The sequence below is a fragment of the Anolis sagrei genome, chromosome 3, assembly GCF_037176765.1.
Source record: "Anolis sagrei isolate rAnoSag1 chromosome 3, rAnoSag1.mat, whole genome shotgun sequence".
Lineage (NCBI taxonomy): Eukaryota > Metazoa > Chordata > Lepidosauria > Squamata > Dactyloidae > Anolis > Anolis sagrei.
Window position 1 is genome coordinate 199,585,643 of NC_090023.1, and position 16,513 is coordinate 199,602,155.

Here is a 16,513-nt window from a genome sequence, read left to right on the forward strand (position 1 = left end):
TCAGCCCCAGCTTCCCATGCAGGGACATGAGATAAGTCTCCCACAGGATGGTAAAACATCTGGGCATCCCCTGGGCAACATCTTTACAGATGACCAATTCTCTCACACCAGAAGCTATTTGCAGTTTCTTAAGTCACTCCTGACATGAAAGAGAAAAAAAACCCTGTGTCCCCAGATGTTTTAGCCTGCAACCCCCAGAAATCCCAGCCAGTTTACCAGCTTTTAGGATTTCTGGGAGTTGAAGGCCAAAATATTTGGGGCCCCACAGGTTGAGAAACACTGATCTAACTCGATATTATCAGTAGAATCAACAAGTGAAACCACATCTATATAGCTGGATAGAAGTGTCCTATAGATTGTAGTTACAGTCATAGTCTGTGTGTAAGTTCACAATAGTTGTTTCTACTGACACATTCCTCATTAATAAATTAATTTTTGATTCCTACTACTAGAAATTCACAATCACATTCAAACAGTTCTGTCAAATAATTAACAAATGCTAGTGTTATCCAAAATTCACTATTAAATATCTGTCATGTGAGAAAACAGTCATTCTTCCACTATCAATCCTAAGAAATTATTCCTTGCATCAGAGCTTCATGAAATGAAAGCTCTAATGTCACTTCTTGCAAAGTCACAAGCACTGTTGGTAGGGACAAGAGAGAGGGCCTTCTCGGTGGTGGCTCCCTGCCTCTGGAATGCCCTTCCTGGAGAAATAAGACAGGCCCCCTCCCTCCCCTCCTTTCATAAGAGCCTGAAGACCTGGTGGTTTAAACAAACCTTTGAGAATGACTAGTTGTAGCTCTGCCCCAGACACTGTTGAAATTGGCCATATCTTTTTCTACCAATTACCCTGGAAATGTACAGCCATAGTCTCTATCTAATTTTCCGAGCCCTCTAAAATCGCACTAGCCTGGCCCGGCTTTTTAAACTGCCTTGAACAGGCAGGATTATTTTAAATGTATGTGCTATTGTGGTTTTTAATGCTTATATTGTCTTGTTAATTTTATGTTTATGCCGTTTTCTTTGTATGTATTGATTATGTTACTTGGAAACCGCTCTGAGTCCCCTTGAGGAGATAGAGTGGTATATATAAATAAAGTTTTGTTGTTGTTGTTGTTATTGTTGTGGTTGTTTTTCAGGAGGCAGCAGTTGAACCAGAGTAGGGGTGTGATATGTTTTAATTGTCTCCTGAAATGTGTATTTATTTCTACGTTAAACTTGAGTACAGCACACTGGCAAGGCAACATAACCAGGAGGGGAAATTTCATGAAGCAACTAAGTGGAATAGGAACAAGAAATCACCTCTCTGTACAATGGTTCCTAAATGAGAAGGGACAGATGGAATGTCATGGACTTTGGCAATAATGGAGTATCCGGTTTGTTCTTGTGAGAGAGGCTGCTGCTAAACATACATCTAACTTTTCCAAATGTCAGATCATCTATCCAGAGGAGTTGGTTTGGTTTGGAGCTAGATCTCTCGCTCAAATTTGAACAAGCATATTTTACTCAATGGGGAGAGAATTGAACTTACATCTTGAAGAAACTGTTGCTGAACTTGTATTATTAGAAACTATGAAAGCTGCAAATGTGAGAAAAATAAGGGTCAATCTATGTCAGATTAGCACTTCTACAGTTAAATCTACTACATCCTATATGATCTTCCACCTCATTTGATGGACAAACATTAAATTAGGTCCTTAAACATCCTCTAAAAGTTATCCTATGATTAAAAAAGATAGAATTATAGCACATCTATTCCAGACTTTATATAATAAATATGCCCAATCTAAGATCCATTGTAGACCAGGACTGTCAGAAAATCCCTTTAATCAGCTTGGAATCCAATATGCATAATACATGAAAGAGTTAAGAAGATCATTAAGACAAGAATAAGCAAAAACCTAAAATTAGCCCAGAAATGATGTATTGCTTCAAAGTATCAAAAATGAGGGAGGGAGAATGTGAAGAATGTATTATGTCGCAATAATTGGGCCACACATTTTACAACACTAACATAAGGCTTCTTTTCCTGCAAGTAATAGATTTATGTAAAGTCTATAGATTTGATTTTTCAATCAGTATGACCAAAGACTGGGCTACAAAAAAACTAGTTCAACCCTTACACTAAACCAGCTGCCCCCAATTAAAGTCGCCCTTCTCCCATGCCAGTATCCCAATCCTGAGTGGGAGGCATACATCTGCAAATGATTTTGGAAAACTATGTATTGTGTTACATCAGGTTTGGACCCGAGTGTCTGGTTTAATTTTTATTCCATAAACAAGTAACATACATCTTACCAGTAGTTTCATTCTGAAGTGGAAAAGCTGTAGTTGGTAACATTTCTGTTAAAATAAAAGACATTACATGCTACATCAGTACAAATATTGATAACTGCAATAATTCCAGAAAATACTGCAAACTTGTGGAAGGGGTTACCATGGAGGCACATCCAGAAATGATTCTGGAAAACCATAGATTGTGTTACATCAAGTTTAGAATTGAGTGACAGGTTTAATCATTACTTCATAAACAAGTGGCATATATGGAGTGTCTGGTTTAATTTTTTTCCATAAGCAAGTGATATACATCTTACCAGTAGTACTTTCAGGCTGAGGTGAAGGATCTGTTAAAATAAAGACATGATATGCTACATCAGCACAAATATTGATACTTCTTACCCCAAAAATTAACCACAACAATTCCAGAATCTACTTTAAACTTGTTGGATTTGATTACCAGGGAATTTCAGCTAGTGTAGAATGTAGCTACCAGGAAAGTAATTGGTACAGCTGGTATTATTATTTATTATTTATTTATTTCCATCCCGCTTTTCTCCCTACAAGGGGACTCAAAGCAGCTTACAACCTATAAAACATACAGTTTCAGTCAAAAATACAACATGAAACCCCATGTAACAATTGACAAATTACAACATTTAAACATTCAAAATTCCCATAACAAAGAATATAAAACTGACATAAAAATATTAAACATACAATTTAAAAGCCATATAATATCCTATTCTTTTAGGCCAGGGGTCTTCAAACTTTTTAAACAGAAGGCCAGGTCACAGTCCCTTGAACTGTTGGAGGGCTGGATTATAATTTGAAAAAAATGTATGAATTTCCATGCACACTGAACATATCTTATTTGTTGTACAAAAAAAAAAAAACAACAACACTTAAAGCAATACAATAATTAAAATGAAGAACAATTTTAACAAATATAAAATTATTAGTATTTCAATTGAAAGTGTAGTCCTGCTTTTGACTGATGAGATATAATTGTTGTTGTTGAGTGCTTTCATGTAGTTTCAGACTTAGGTTGACCCTGAGCGAGGGCCGGGTAAATGACCTTGGAGGGTCGTCCTTAGTTTGAGGACCCCTGCTTTAGGCCATAAGAAACAAATCAATCACTAGAGGTCCGCTATATATAGTTCAAGTATTGCATACCACTATAGCTGTCTGTCTGCTAATCTTTTTCAGGGAAGGCCTGCTTCCAAAGGAAGTTTTTAACCTGCTTCCAAAATGACAGCAGGGAGGAGGCCTTTTTAACCTCTCTAGAGCGTTCCAGAGCTGTGGCGCTACCACTGAGATGAACCTCTCTTTCGTTCCCACCAGTTGCGATTGAGACGGTGGTGGGACCAAGAACATGGCCTCTCTTTATGACTTCAGGGCTCGTAGGAGGAGATGCGGTTCAATAAGTAGCTTGACCCAAACCATATATACTTGCAGAGCTAAAAGAAAAAATTTGGATATAGGATCCCAGTCTAAACACAAAATGCATGTAGGTTTCATATACACTATGTATACATACTTACCCGGAAGTAAAAGTTTTGCAATATTTTAAATAATTTTGTTTGCATGAAACAAAGTTTGTATACATTGAACTCATGTGAACTATTTCAGATTTTGGAGTATTTTTTATTTGAAATTCAGGATAAAGAATGCTCAACCTCTACACCAATTCTGAAGGGTAACATGAGCTACTCATTTGTATTTGGGTTGATTTCAGGATGCAGCCCCCCCCCCCCGAAGAGATCCTAAACAGTTACCCAACAAGCTTCCAGGCCTGTAGCAAGGGGGGGGGGGTTGTGGTTAAGGGTCCAAGCCCTACCCAATGTTTCAGGTAACCCCCCCCCCCAAAATCCTGGTTTACTTATAAATTAGTTAACCAGTTAAAATTCATGAGTAAACCAGTTTTTTTTTAAAAAAACCTGAAACATTTAGGGGGGTTGAATCCTACCCCCCCCCCCATCTCTGAATACAGACCTGCTTCAGGAACTTGTTTTCGCTCATGACTTAACACCACGAAGGAAAGCTTTTTGCCCATATTTCTCAAGTAAATATGACATAATAAAAGAGAAGAAAAATATCTTTTTGGTTGTATCACCACATTTATGGAACAACCTCCATGGAGGTGGGACTGGCACTAATGCATAAATAATTTCAGTGCCACCTCAAGATCATTTCTTTGTATAGGTGTTGGACCTGTTCTGATGTACTTTCTCCCTTTAGCTCTTGAACGTGGTTTTGCAGTTTTCTATTTGTATTGTATGTTGTTTGGTTTTCATGCATTGCATATTGTCATCAGTAAAGATGAAGGTTGTTTTGTAAATTATTTTAATAATTAAGCAACATAGCTAAAAATAATATGTTGGAAATAATTATTTATTGGCACATAAATCCTTTTCTAATGTTTATTTGAAAAATAGCAAAACTATTTTAATATTTTGATAAACAAATGAATAGTTACTTCCAAAACTGCTACTATATGAGGGTGTGCACAGACAGCAAAACAAACATTACAGGGGTCTTAACCCTTCCTTGTGCTATCAAAATCTACAACTTACATACAAATTCAACTTAAGAGCAAACCTATATTGTTCATAACTTGGGAAATGCCTGTACTAAAAATAAACACGAACACAATACACTATGGATTAAAATTAACTTGAGTAGTTAGGTAGATAGCTCTTACCTTGGACAGAATTATAATAGGCAACAATGCCATTTCCTGATAAATCTGAATCTCTGTGCAGCAGAATGGTCATTGCGTTGGAAGTTGAGGTATAGGTATAGTTGCTATAGGTCTCAGAGCACATTTTTCCAAGTACAAAAGGAGAGTTCAGGTTTCCATCAATAATCTCAACATATTCTGTACTGCAGTCCAGACTGTGTGGATGTAAGTTAAGAAGTTACTTTTGCTGTCTTACGATGTCATCCTTTTATGCATGAGAACGTTGTGCTAAACAAGACAAATAACATTTGATTCCACCTTCAATGATATATATTTCATAGAAAGTTGAGATCATGGGTTCTGTTGAATAATGAGTCAATGGCTCAGCACTTTTTATTCCAACTGGCAATGATCTTCCAGTATGTCAGGCTAAGTTTTGGGTGTTGAAGAACCCGATAAACCAAATATATAAGGATAAGAGCTCTTTCTAGACACAAAGAAATCCTAAGCATTTTGTAATGATGTTTGTTCAGAATGTTTTCCTCCATGTGAGAAAAGAAAGGAAGTTCTCTAGGAACCACCATTCCTAGCATCCAACACTTCTCACATTTTTTGCTGTTGTACGCCTTCAGGTCATTTCTGATTTTGGTGACCTGAAGGTGAAACTATTATGAAGTTTTATTGAAAAATAATTGTTCAGAGAGGGCTTTCCAATGAGAGAACATCCTAAAGTTGCTCAGTAATTTCAATGGCTGAGTGCAGTTTGGAGCCCAGGACTCCCACACTCCTAATCCAGAACTCAGACCACTACATTTGCTGGCTGACATTTTAGGTATATTCCGTTCCCTGTTTTCAATAGGAAACCAGAACTTTTATGTGTCCAAAGTATGTATTTTCCAGTAAGCTATTAATAGATCTATACTGTTGTGACTACAAATTACAGAACAGCTGAGCTTGGGAAAGTTACTTTTGAACTACAGCTCACAGAATCTCCCACTCCATATGCATGACTTTATCTGATAGAAGAAAAAAGTCATACAAATTAATAATTTAACCCCTTCAGATAAACAGCAACAAATAACAGCTGCAGTTTATCACAAGGTTTTTTTTTATAAATCTGTAAAAAAAAAAACCTACCGTAATTATGTGAAGAATTGAAAAGATGTCCAGGTTCCTAAATCTTCAATTCTATCGCATCGAGCAAAGTAATGCACACTGAACAGCTACTTCATATACATTTGGGGCTTTAAGTAATTGAAAAATGATATTAAATCTACGCGGGGGGGGGGGGGGGGGAATTAACCTTACCTAATCTGATAAAAACGGAGAACTATGTAACGAAAAGGGTCCACAGTAATTTCCCAGACACACTGTTCGCTGATATTGTTTCCAGGATAATATGGCCCAAAGATGTATCCATAGGGGTTTGAGATGTTGCCACCACATTGGCCTCCTAGAAATCACAATACAAAAATGCAAAAGAAATATATAAATATTGGTATACTTGAAAAAGTAGAATTTATAACTTGATCTTCTCTTCCTTTGTTCCAGAACTATTGTATTTATTCATCCACCCCTTTTGCCAGCTTGTGAATATTTAATAAACCTTCCCATAGGTACATGGGTCTTTTATAAAGAGAGATAAAGATGGATAGATGGAGGAGGAGGAAAAGAAGCAGCAGAAGCACAAGATCAAATTAGGAATTTTCAATATCCATGCTCCCATTATGTTATTAATTCAATATTATTTGATGTGCTTCTTCATTTTGTGTTCTGCTGAGACGCTTCTGGTCACTATAAACTGGCTTAATCACATAGGATGCTTCTTCATCCTGTATCAATCTCCCATTTACATTGGGGAAAAATCACCTGGTAGAGGAGTTGTTATGTATCCCATATCTGGAAACAAAAAACAAACAAAGAAAGAAACAATATTAAGGTGTTGTTTGAGTAAGATCCCTTACTCTGAATCTACCATCTATTCTTCTTCTGAAGTTTTCCGCCCCCCTTCTCTTGTGTCAATATCCTAATCCTAACTCGGAGGCATAAATCTGAAAATGACTTTGGAAAAGCATGAATGTTGGATTAGATTACCAGGGATCTTCAGCTAGTGGAGAATTGTACAGCCGGTATATAATGATATAGCTAAATAAAAACATAGTACAGATTGAGTAGCTCTTATCTGAAGTGATTGGCACCAGAAGTGTTTTGGATTTTGGAATTTTGGGATACCTGTATTTAGATACAAATACAAGATATGTTGGAGATGTGATCCAAGACCAAATATGAAATTCATTTAGGTTTCATATACAGACAGTCTGGGGCCCCAGAAATTGAGGATTTACCCAACTATTTCTTTTTCTGTCCTCTGTACTCCGAGCGAAGAACCAAAACCTTGGGGTCTATTCTTCACCTCGTCCAAACCAACACTGTGTCAGAAAAGATTTTCTATCTCTTGGCTGACACTAACCCTGTGGTTACTCAAAAGGTGTCTCTTTTTGCCCTGGCACCACAGAAAATCCGGGCAAAACTAATCTCTGATATTGGAGTTGACTGTGCTGGGGATGCTTTTAACTAATAGCTTGACTACCCTACGTTCTCCTACAAATGGACCTTGAGCTTGTTTGGAGGTTCTAGCAGGGGAGCGCAGCTATCGTAAACCCGGGACCGAAGACTGGAGACCTTGGTACACTCCTTCTATACCTGGGACGTCGTCCTCTTCCACCGAGCACGCAGCTTTGGGAGGGACGCACATGGAGCGGGGAGGGAGGAAGGGGACACCCGCCTAGCCAGCCAGATCAGCCGAATCAACCCTGGCGATCAATGGGGTGACAGATGTCGCAGCCAGATCGCCCTTACATGAGGCCGAGCCCACAATACATCAGCAAAACAACAATAACAGCAATACAAAACAATAAAATGAAACTCATAAACAGAAAACAAGCAGTAAGCATTAACAATAGCACAACAACACTTAAAAACCTATGGCTGGGCCAAATGTAATAATTAAAAATTTAAAAAATAATGCTGAGCATGACCAGGTGAAATATATAACTAGGATAGAATTTCGGAGAGGAAAGGGCATGCAGACAATTCTAGATCATTGATAAAGTGCATTTAGGGACATATTGCTGGGAGTTTCCTTATTCTGGGAAGGCACACTGGAACAACCATGTTTTCAGGCTCCTCCTAAAGACTGCCAGAGTTGGGGCATGCCTGATATACTTGGGGAGTGAGTTCCAGAGTCGAGGGGCCACATCTTGCCATCAATATATGTAGCATTTTAATGATTTATAGAATTTTATTGTGTATTTTATATTGTATTTAATAAGCTGGTGTTTATGTATTTGCCTTGTATGTGAAAGACCTATGGTTTAAGCATCGAATAAACTGAACCATATACAGGCAGTCACCAAGTTACGAACAAGATAGGTTCTGTAAATTTGTTCTTAACTTGAATTTGTTTGTCAATCTAAAAAGGCACATTTTTATGACTTGTCCTATCTTAATGGATTATTTTCAATCTATACAGCCCAAAGATGTGGACAAGATCTTAGGAGAAATGAAGGTGACCACTTGTTCTCTGGATCCTTGCCCACCCTGGATAATTAAACAGGTCAGAGGGGGACTGGCAGAGTGGGTGACACTGCTGGTGAAGGTGACCCTTCTTAGTTCACAATTCAATGCCAACTGGTCTTGAAGTGGGAGTAGCAAAACCTCTATTAAAGAAACCGGGACTGAATCCCACTTGACTGGATAACTATTGGACAGTTTCAAATCTCCCCTTCCTGGGCAAGGTTCTAGAGAAGGTGGTTGCCTTTCAGCTCTGAAGTTTGTTGGAGGAAAGAGATTTTCCTCCATGGATGATCCACAAAGTTAACTAGACAGGGCGCCTAGTTAAGTCCATGTCTTAGTTACATCCTGTTTAAGACTACTGCAACACGCTCTACATGGGACTGCCTTTGAAGAGTGTTCAGAAGCTGCAACTGAGCCAAAGATCAGCAGCCAGATTACTAACTGGGGTCTGGTACAGGGAACAAGGCACGTCCGTGTTATGGCAGCTCTACTGGTTACCTATTTGCTACCAGGTGAAATTGCTGGTTATTACCTTTAAAACCCTCATTAGTTTGGCTCTAGACTATTAAGCCGACCACATCTCCACATATGAGCCTGCCCGGGCACTGCAATTGGTGGATGAGGCTCTGCTCTCGGTACCACCCCCATCCCAAACACGGCTGGTGGGAACATGAGAAAGGGCCTTCTCTGTGGTGATACCCTGCCTCTGAAACTCCTTCTCTAAAATGGCCCCCTCCTTGCTCTCTTGTAAAAAACAATCAAAAACATTTTATGTGCCCAAGCACAAAGCCTAGCTCCAGGCCTGCCCAAATGCAGACAAGGAGGCAATTTCAGCTCAACGCAAAAGCAGGTTTTTGTGTTAGGCAGATATCCGTGAGTTGAGGGGGCTTCCTGTTTCATGCTTCTGAAGAAACGGAAGACACGAAAGATACAAATGAAATGGTAGGAACACATTTTGCACAAATGACTACTATATACCAGGCCATCTTTAAAAAATGTTCATATGCATCAGCTGGGCCAAAGGGCTGCTGCCAAAGTATCTGCAGGGAGCACTGCTGAATCATTTCCTCCATCTGCTTATGGTCAATATCTTATCTCCTTATATGAAAGTGCTCATGTGATCATTTGGGAAGGGCCTTTCTTCTGTACCACCATATTCACTGGTATGTCTGGCAGGAATACAGGAGAGGACCTTCTCTGTGGTTGTTCCCAGTTCCTGGACTTCTCCTAAAGAGGTTAAACTATCACCCTCTCAGCCTGCTATCATTTCATAGACAGGCGAAAACCTTTTTTGTCTAGGCAGTGCTTTCAGAAGTGTAGCTCATAGAAAAGGGGCTTTTCAGTTCCATGCTGTTATATTTAGTGTTGTTTAAAATTAATTGTTTTTAATGGTATTTAGTGGTATTTGTGCTTCAGTTGTATTTTAAACGTTGTCTGATGAAATTTTTAGTTTTAACTGTTGCTTACAGCTCTAAATGAATCCTCAACAAAAAAAAAGGGATATAATAATTGGCAGCAAATAAACATATAGATACACTATAATCTAAGATTGGGATATAAAAGAGAGGTATGGACATACCAGTAATATTCCCAGGTACTGATGGGGAACCTATTCACAAAGGAAAATGCACATTCAAACAGTTCCTTTCAGAATAATTTATCAGTAACGTACGTACTCAACATACATGTTGACAGATCAAATGTGCAATTATTGGTTTAAGATGCTTTCATGATTTTTCAAAACACACAAAATTGAGATGCATGTTGGACAAATGCTTTGTACAACCACTTCAGCCACAAAAAACTGTCCAGTATACCACCTTACAAATTGGTTTTATATTAGATTGACATAATTGAATACAGCTGCAAACTGGGGCACTATAAGACAAGAAAGAAATAACCTGAGTTTCTGTGAGTTTTTCGGACTGTATGGCCATGTTCCAGTAGCATTCTCTCCTGACGCTTCACCTGCGTCTATGGCGGGCTTCCTCAGAAGTTATGAGGTCTGTTGGAAATGTGTAATTTATCCTCATTTCCAACAGAACTCACAACCTCTGAGGATGCCTGCTATAGGTGCAGGCAAAACATCAGGAGAGAATGCTACTGGAACATGGCCATGCAGCCTGAAAAACTCACAGCAACCCTGTGATTACATCCATAAAAGCCTTTGACAACAACTTAACCCGAGTTTGTGGATTTTGTTAGAGCATTGGGCTGGTAGATGGGCATTTCTCAAAACAAACACAAAGTGAATTGCAAAAGAAAAACAACAGCACTGATTTGAAGAGCAAACGTCTTCAGTTTTCCCTCCAGTCAGGACTGTTTTTAAAACTAAGTTTTCAAAATAAAAATTCATAATTGCACCAAACACATATTTTAGAGGTACGACCAAAAAAGGTCAGGAAAATTTCAACAAAATGTTGGGCTGGCAATGGCCATTTGGATATAAAAATCATTTTGATTACCACTCAGAACCTCAATAACACATTAAAGAATTAAACATTGAAATGAATACCTACTGGTGAGGGGTTCTTCAGCTACAGTGGTTGTTTCAACTCCATGACTACCTGGAAAAATAGCAAAACTGCTCAGACACCAATGTTTTGTTTTGGTATTCAATAGCACTGGAAGTGTTACATCTGTCTCCTCTTCCTACTGTAGCAACTTCTGGGATGTCAAATTTTACAGTACTTTCTGCCCAACAACAGTATACATTTCTTTTCTGTTTAGGGAATAACATTTATTTAAAAAATGCTATTTTGGTCCCAAACATGCTATTTCCTGTGAAGAAAATGCTATTTCTGGTGCATTTCCTCTGAAGAACATGCTGTTTCTGGGAATTTTGCACAGAATATATTTCCAACAGTGAAGAAGCTAATCTGTTCAGGATTGCTGTCAGTGTTTCCCAAGAAACAAACTGGGGTGTGTGGGCTGCACCGGGATTGTGGCGCAGCTGGCTGAGTGTCAGCTGCATTAAGATTACTCTGACCAAAAGGTCATGAGTTCGAAGCCAGCCCGGGCTGGAGTGGGTGTCCAGCCATTGTGTAGCCCGTTGTCGACCTTTGCAACCCGAAAGACAGTTGCATCTGTCAAGTAGGAAAATAAGGTACCACCTTGTGTGGGAGGCTAAATTTAACTAATTTATGAGGCCATAAAGAAAAAAGACTCCGGGGAATGTGGAATGCGGAAGAACTTCATCGGTGTCGTTGATGGACAATGAAAAGCAGCAGCTCCCCTGGCGGCCAGAAAAAAGTTAAATAGCCTCAGTGTATTTGTGTGTTAAATGTTGTTTGTCAAACTGGCATTGAATGTTTGCCATATATGTGTTTACTGTAATCCGCCCTGAGTCCCCTGCAGGGTGAGAAGGGCGGAATATAAGAACTGTAAATAAATAAATAAATAAATAAATAAAACAATACCAAAGGGAGAAAATTATCCTAAAGTAGATTACAACATGAAATAATGCTTTTTAAAATTGACTGAATGTTTACACGTGTTAGAAATATAAACTGAGTGTGAAGATCGCACACTAAGTTTATATTTCTAACAAATGTATGCATGCAGGTACAATTTTGCCAACTGTCTACGCCCGCCGAAATATGGAATTAATTTAAGGTAGCATTCAAAACATCAATAAGACCTGAAATATGTTAAAAATTGGGATTTATACTTACTGGTATACATTTCTGCAGTTGGAGTGGTGTCTGGAACTGCAGAAGAATCTGCTTTAAAAAAAGCAGAAATGCTCAGTTTCTAGGCTTTGTTTTGGTGTGCTATAGCAGTGGAATTGGGATATTTGTTCCCAACCTTCTTTTGTGCCAAAAATCTGTTTCTTCAAGTAGACTTATGACACCCCATACATTTCACACGGTTTACTCAGAACTAGTTTTAACATTTCCTTCCTACAACATTGCTCTCTGGATCCTTGCCCATCCTGGATAATTAAACAGGTCAGAGGGGGACTGGCTGAGTAGGGGAAGGTGCTGGTGAATGCCTTCTTAGCTCAAGACTCAATGCCAACTGGTCTTAAAGTGGAAGTAATAAAATCTCTATTAAAGAAACCGGAAATGATTCTCACTTAACTCCATAACTATTGGCCAGTTTCAAATCTCCCATTCATGGGCAAGGTTCTAGAGAAGGTGATCTATGAAGTTAACTAGACGGGGGAGTGTGTCCCTTTTTGTTCTCCTGGACCTCTGAGCAGCGTTCAATACCATCCTTCTGAGCCATCTCTCTGGGATGGGGCTTGGAGGCACTGTTTTACAGTGGCTCAGTTACTTCCTGGAGGTTTGGACCCAGAAGGTAATGTTAGGGGAGTTCTTGACTCCCTGGCCGGTGGCCTGTAGGGTCCTACAGGGATCTATTCTATCTCCCATGCTGTTTAATATCTACATGAAACCACTGGGAGAGATCATCAGGGGTTTTGGAGTTTGGTGTCACATATTCGCAGATGGCACCCAAATCCATTACTTCTATCCACCAAAAACCAAGGATGCCATCCTGATCCTGACCCAGTGTCTGTCATCAGTAATGGACTAGATGAGGATTAATAAACTGAAATTAAATCCTGACAAGACTGAGGTACTCCTGGTCAGTCATAAGACGAATCAGGGTATAGGGATTCAACCTGTGATGGATGGGTTTACACTCCCCCTGAAGACACAGTTACACAGTCTGGGGGTGATCCTGGATTCATGGCTGACCCTGGAGCCCCAAATGTTGATAGTGACCAGGAGTGCCTTCACACAATTAAAGCTTGTGCGCCAGCCGCGCCTGTACATTGAAACATCAGATCAGGCCACCATAGTCCATGACTTAGTGATATCCTGTTTAGACTACTGCAACATGCTCTACATGAGGCTGCCTTTGAAGACCGTTCGGAAGCTGCAACTAATCCAAAGATCAGCAGCCAGATTACTAGCTGGGAGCAAAGCACACCCATGTTACAGCAGCTCCACTGGGTGCCTATTTGCTACTGGGTGAAATTCAAAGTGCTAGTTATTACTTTTAAAGCCCTCAATGGTTTGGGCCCAGACTATTTGGCCGACTGCATCTCCACATGTCAGCCTGCCCGAGAATTGCAATTGGTGGATGAGGCCCTGCTCTCGGTACCACCCCCATCTCAAACACGACTGGTAGGAACATGAGAAAGGGCCTTCTCTGTGGTGGTCCCCCACCTCTGAAACTCCTTCTCCAAAGGAGATTAAAATGCCCCCCTCCTTGCTCGCTTTAAAAAAACCAATTAAAAACATTTTTATGTGCCCAGGCATAAAGCCTAGCTCCAGGCCTGCCCAAATGCAGGCAATGAGGCAATTTCGGCTCGATACAAAAGCAGGTTTTTGTGTTAAGCAGATTTCCGTGAGTTGAGGGGGCTTCCTGTTTAATGCTTCTGAAGAAACAGAAGACACGAAAGACACAAATGAAATGATAGGAGCAAACTTCACATTATATACTACATATCAGGTCATCTTTGAAAAGTGTTTTTACACCTTAGCTGGGCCAAAGGGCTGCTGCCAAAGTATCTACAGGGAGCATTGTTGAATCAGTTCCTCCATCTGGTTATGGCCAATATCTTATCTCCTTATATGAAAGTTATCATGTGATCATTTGGGAAGGGCCTTTCTTATGTGCCACCATATTCACTGGTATGTCTGGCAGGAATACAGGAGAGGACCTTCTCTGTGTCCAGTTCCTGGACTTATCCTAAAGAGATTAAACTATCACCCTCTTAGCCTGCAACAAAAAAGGTCAGGAAAATTTCAACAGAATGTTGGGTTGGTAATGCCCATTTGGATATAAAAATCATTTTGAGTACCACTCAGAACCTCAATGACACATTAAAGAATTAAACATTGAGATGAATACCTACTGGAGGTGGGTTCTTCAGCTACACTGGTTGTTTCAACTGCATGAGTACCTGGAAAAATAGCAAAACTGCTCAGACCACTCAGAACCTCAATAACACATTAAAGAGTACCACTCAGAACCTCAATGACACATTAAAGAATTAAACATTGAAATGAATACCTACTGGGGATGGATTCTCCAGCTGCAGTGGTTGTTTTAACTGCATGATCACCTGGAAAAATAGCAAAACTGCTCAGACTCTAATAATAATAATACTTTATTTATACCCCGCCACCATCTCCCCAAGGGACTCAGAGCGGCTTACATGAGGCCAAGCCCAACAACAAATCAATAAAACAAAAAAGCAATAAACAATACAATACAATACAATACAATACAATACAAATTAATATAAATCACATATAGGCAATAACACACAAGGATTTAAAAACCTATGGCTGGGCCAAATGTAATAGTTTAAAATTTAAAAAAATAAATGCTGGCCATGAACAAGGTATGATATATCTGGTAGGAGGGTTTTAAAGAAGTGAGGGGAGCGCAGTCCAACGCAATCCAATAGTTAAAGTCGATTCTGAGGACATATTGCTGGGAATTATTTCCTTATTCTGGGAAGGCACACTGGAACAGCCACGTTTTCAGGCTCCTCCTAAAGACTGCCAATGTTGGGGCATGCCTGATATCCTTGGGAAGTGAGTTCCAGACAAAACAATGTTTTGTTTTGGTATTCAATAGCACTGTATTACATCTGTCTCCTCTTCCTACGGTAGCAACTTCTGGGATGTCAAATTTTACAGTACTTTCTGCCCAACAACAGTATACATTTTTTTCTGCTTAGGAAATAACATTTATAAAAAAATACATGTGAAGAAAATGCTATTTCTGTTGCATTTCCTCTGAAGAATATGCTGTTTTGGGAATTTTGCACAGAACACGTTTCAAACAGTGAAGAAGCTAATCTGTCCAGGATTGCTATCAGTGTTCCTCAACCCAGAAACAAACTGGGGTTTGTGGGCTGTTCAATACCAAAGGGAGAAAATTATCCTAAAGTAGATGACAACATGAAATAATGCTTTTCTAAAATTGACTGAATGCTTACATGTGTTAGAAATATAAACTGAGTGTGAAGATGGCACACTAAGTTTATATTTCTAACAAATGTATGCATTCAGGCACAACATTGCCAACTGTCCATGCCCACCCAAATAAGGAATTAATTTAAGGTAGCATTCAAAACATCAATAAGACCTGAAATATGTTAAAAATTGGGATTCATACATTTCTGCAGTTGGACTGGTGTCTGGAACTGCAGAAGAAGCTGCTAAAAAACCAGAAATGGTCAGTTTCTAGGCTTTGTTTTGGTGTCCTATAGCAGTGGAATTTTTTTTTTAAACCCACCCATATATGATCATAGATAGATTACATGAAATCTTCCAAATACATTAATACTTACTATTCCTAATATTAAAAATATTTACACAATATAGACATAGCCTAAACCCAGAAGCAGATGACAGGACTTCTCTCCATCCCAAATGCCATTATTCTGTCCTTTAAAGGAGAGAAGAAGAGGCAGGCCCAGCTCCATCATGTTTAGTCCCAAAAGCAGATGAAAAGGTACTGCTCCATTCCAATGCTATTGCAATGGTCTCCGAGGGAAAGGAGAACCAGCAGCATATGCCAAGCTTAAACCTCAGTTAATGCCATTCCCATATCTGTGTCTGTCATGTCTTCATTAGATTGTAAGCCTGAGGATTGGATATTGTCAAATTAACTACTTGTGAGCCTCTCTGGGAAACTTCGTGGCTGAAAAGTAGACATAAATATAGGCAGTCCCCGACTTACAAACATCTGACTTGGGAGTGAGACAATAGGAAGTGAGAAAAATCTGCCACTAGGAAGGGGAATTCACTACTGAAAGAGTTATCATGGGGAAATGGTGTCTCTACTGAACCTTTAACTCTAAAAATTGTTTCCGTCACAAGGCAAATTTTTAAACATCTAATTATCACAGGGACAGAAAGTGAGGAGAAATCTTCTGAACAGCGACATAGACAACAAAACAAACACCACAGGGGTTTTAATCCTTCCCTGTGCTATCCAAATCTT

General features: G+C 39.3%; 1 protein-coding gene and 2 long non-coding RNA genes across 3 annotated transcripts in view; all 3 read right to left on the bottom strand.

Moving 5' to 3' along the window:
- Window positions 1-16,513, bottom strand: part of LOC132770144 (uncharacterized) — a 282,948-nt gene that overhangs the window by 87,465 nt on the left and 178,970 nt on the right. The window lies entirely within an intron of this gene.
- On the bottom strand, window positions 4,965-6,861 carry LOC137096500 (uncharacterized). The gene is made up of 3 exons (XR_010909500.1): window positions 6,833-6,861; window positions 6,272-6,416; window positions 4,965-5,178 (listed from the first exon to the last, which is right to left on the bottom strand). It is a non-coding gene; the product is annotated as an uncharacterized lncRNA (long non-coding RNA).
- Window positions 10,114-12,370, bottom strand: LOC137096501 (uncharacterized). The gene is made up of 3 exons (XR_010909501.1): window positions 12,214-12,370; window positions 11,059-11,106; window positions 10,114-10,148 (listed from the first exon to the last, which is right to left on the bottom strand). It is a non-coding gene; the product is annotated as an uncharacterized lncRNA (long non-coding RNA).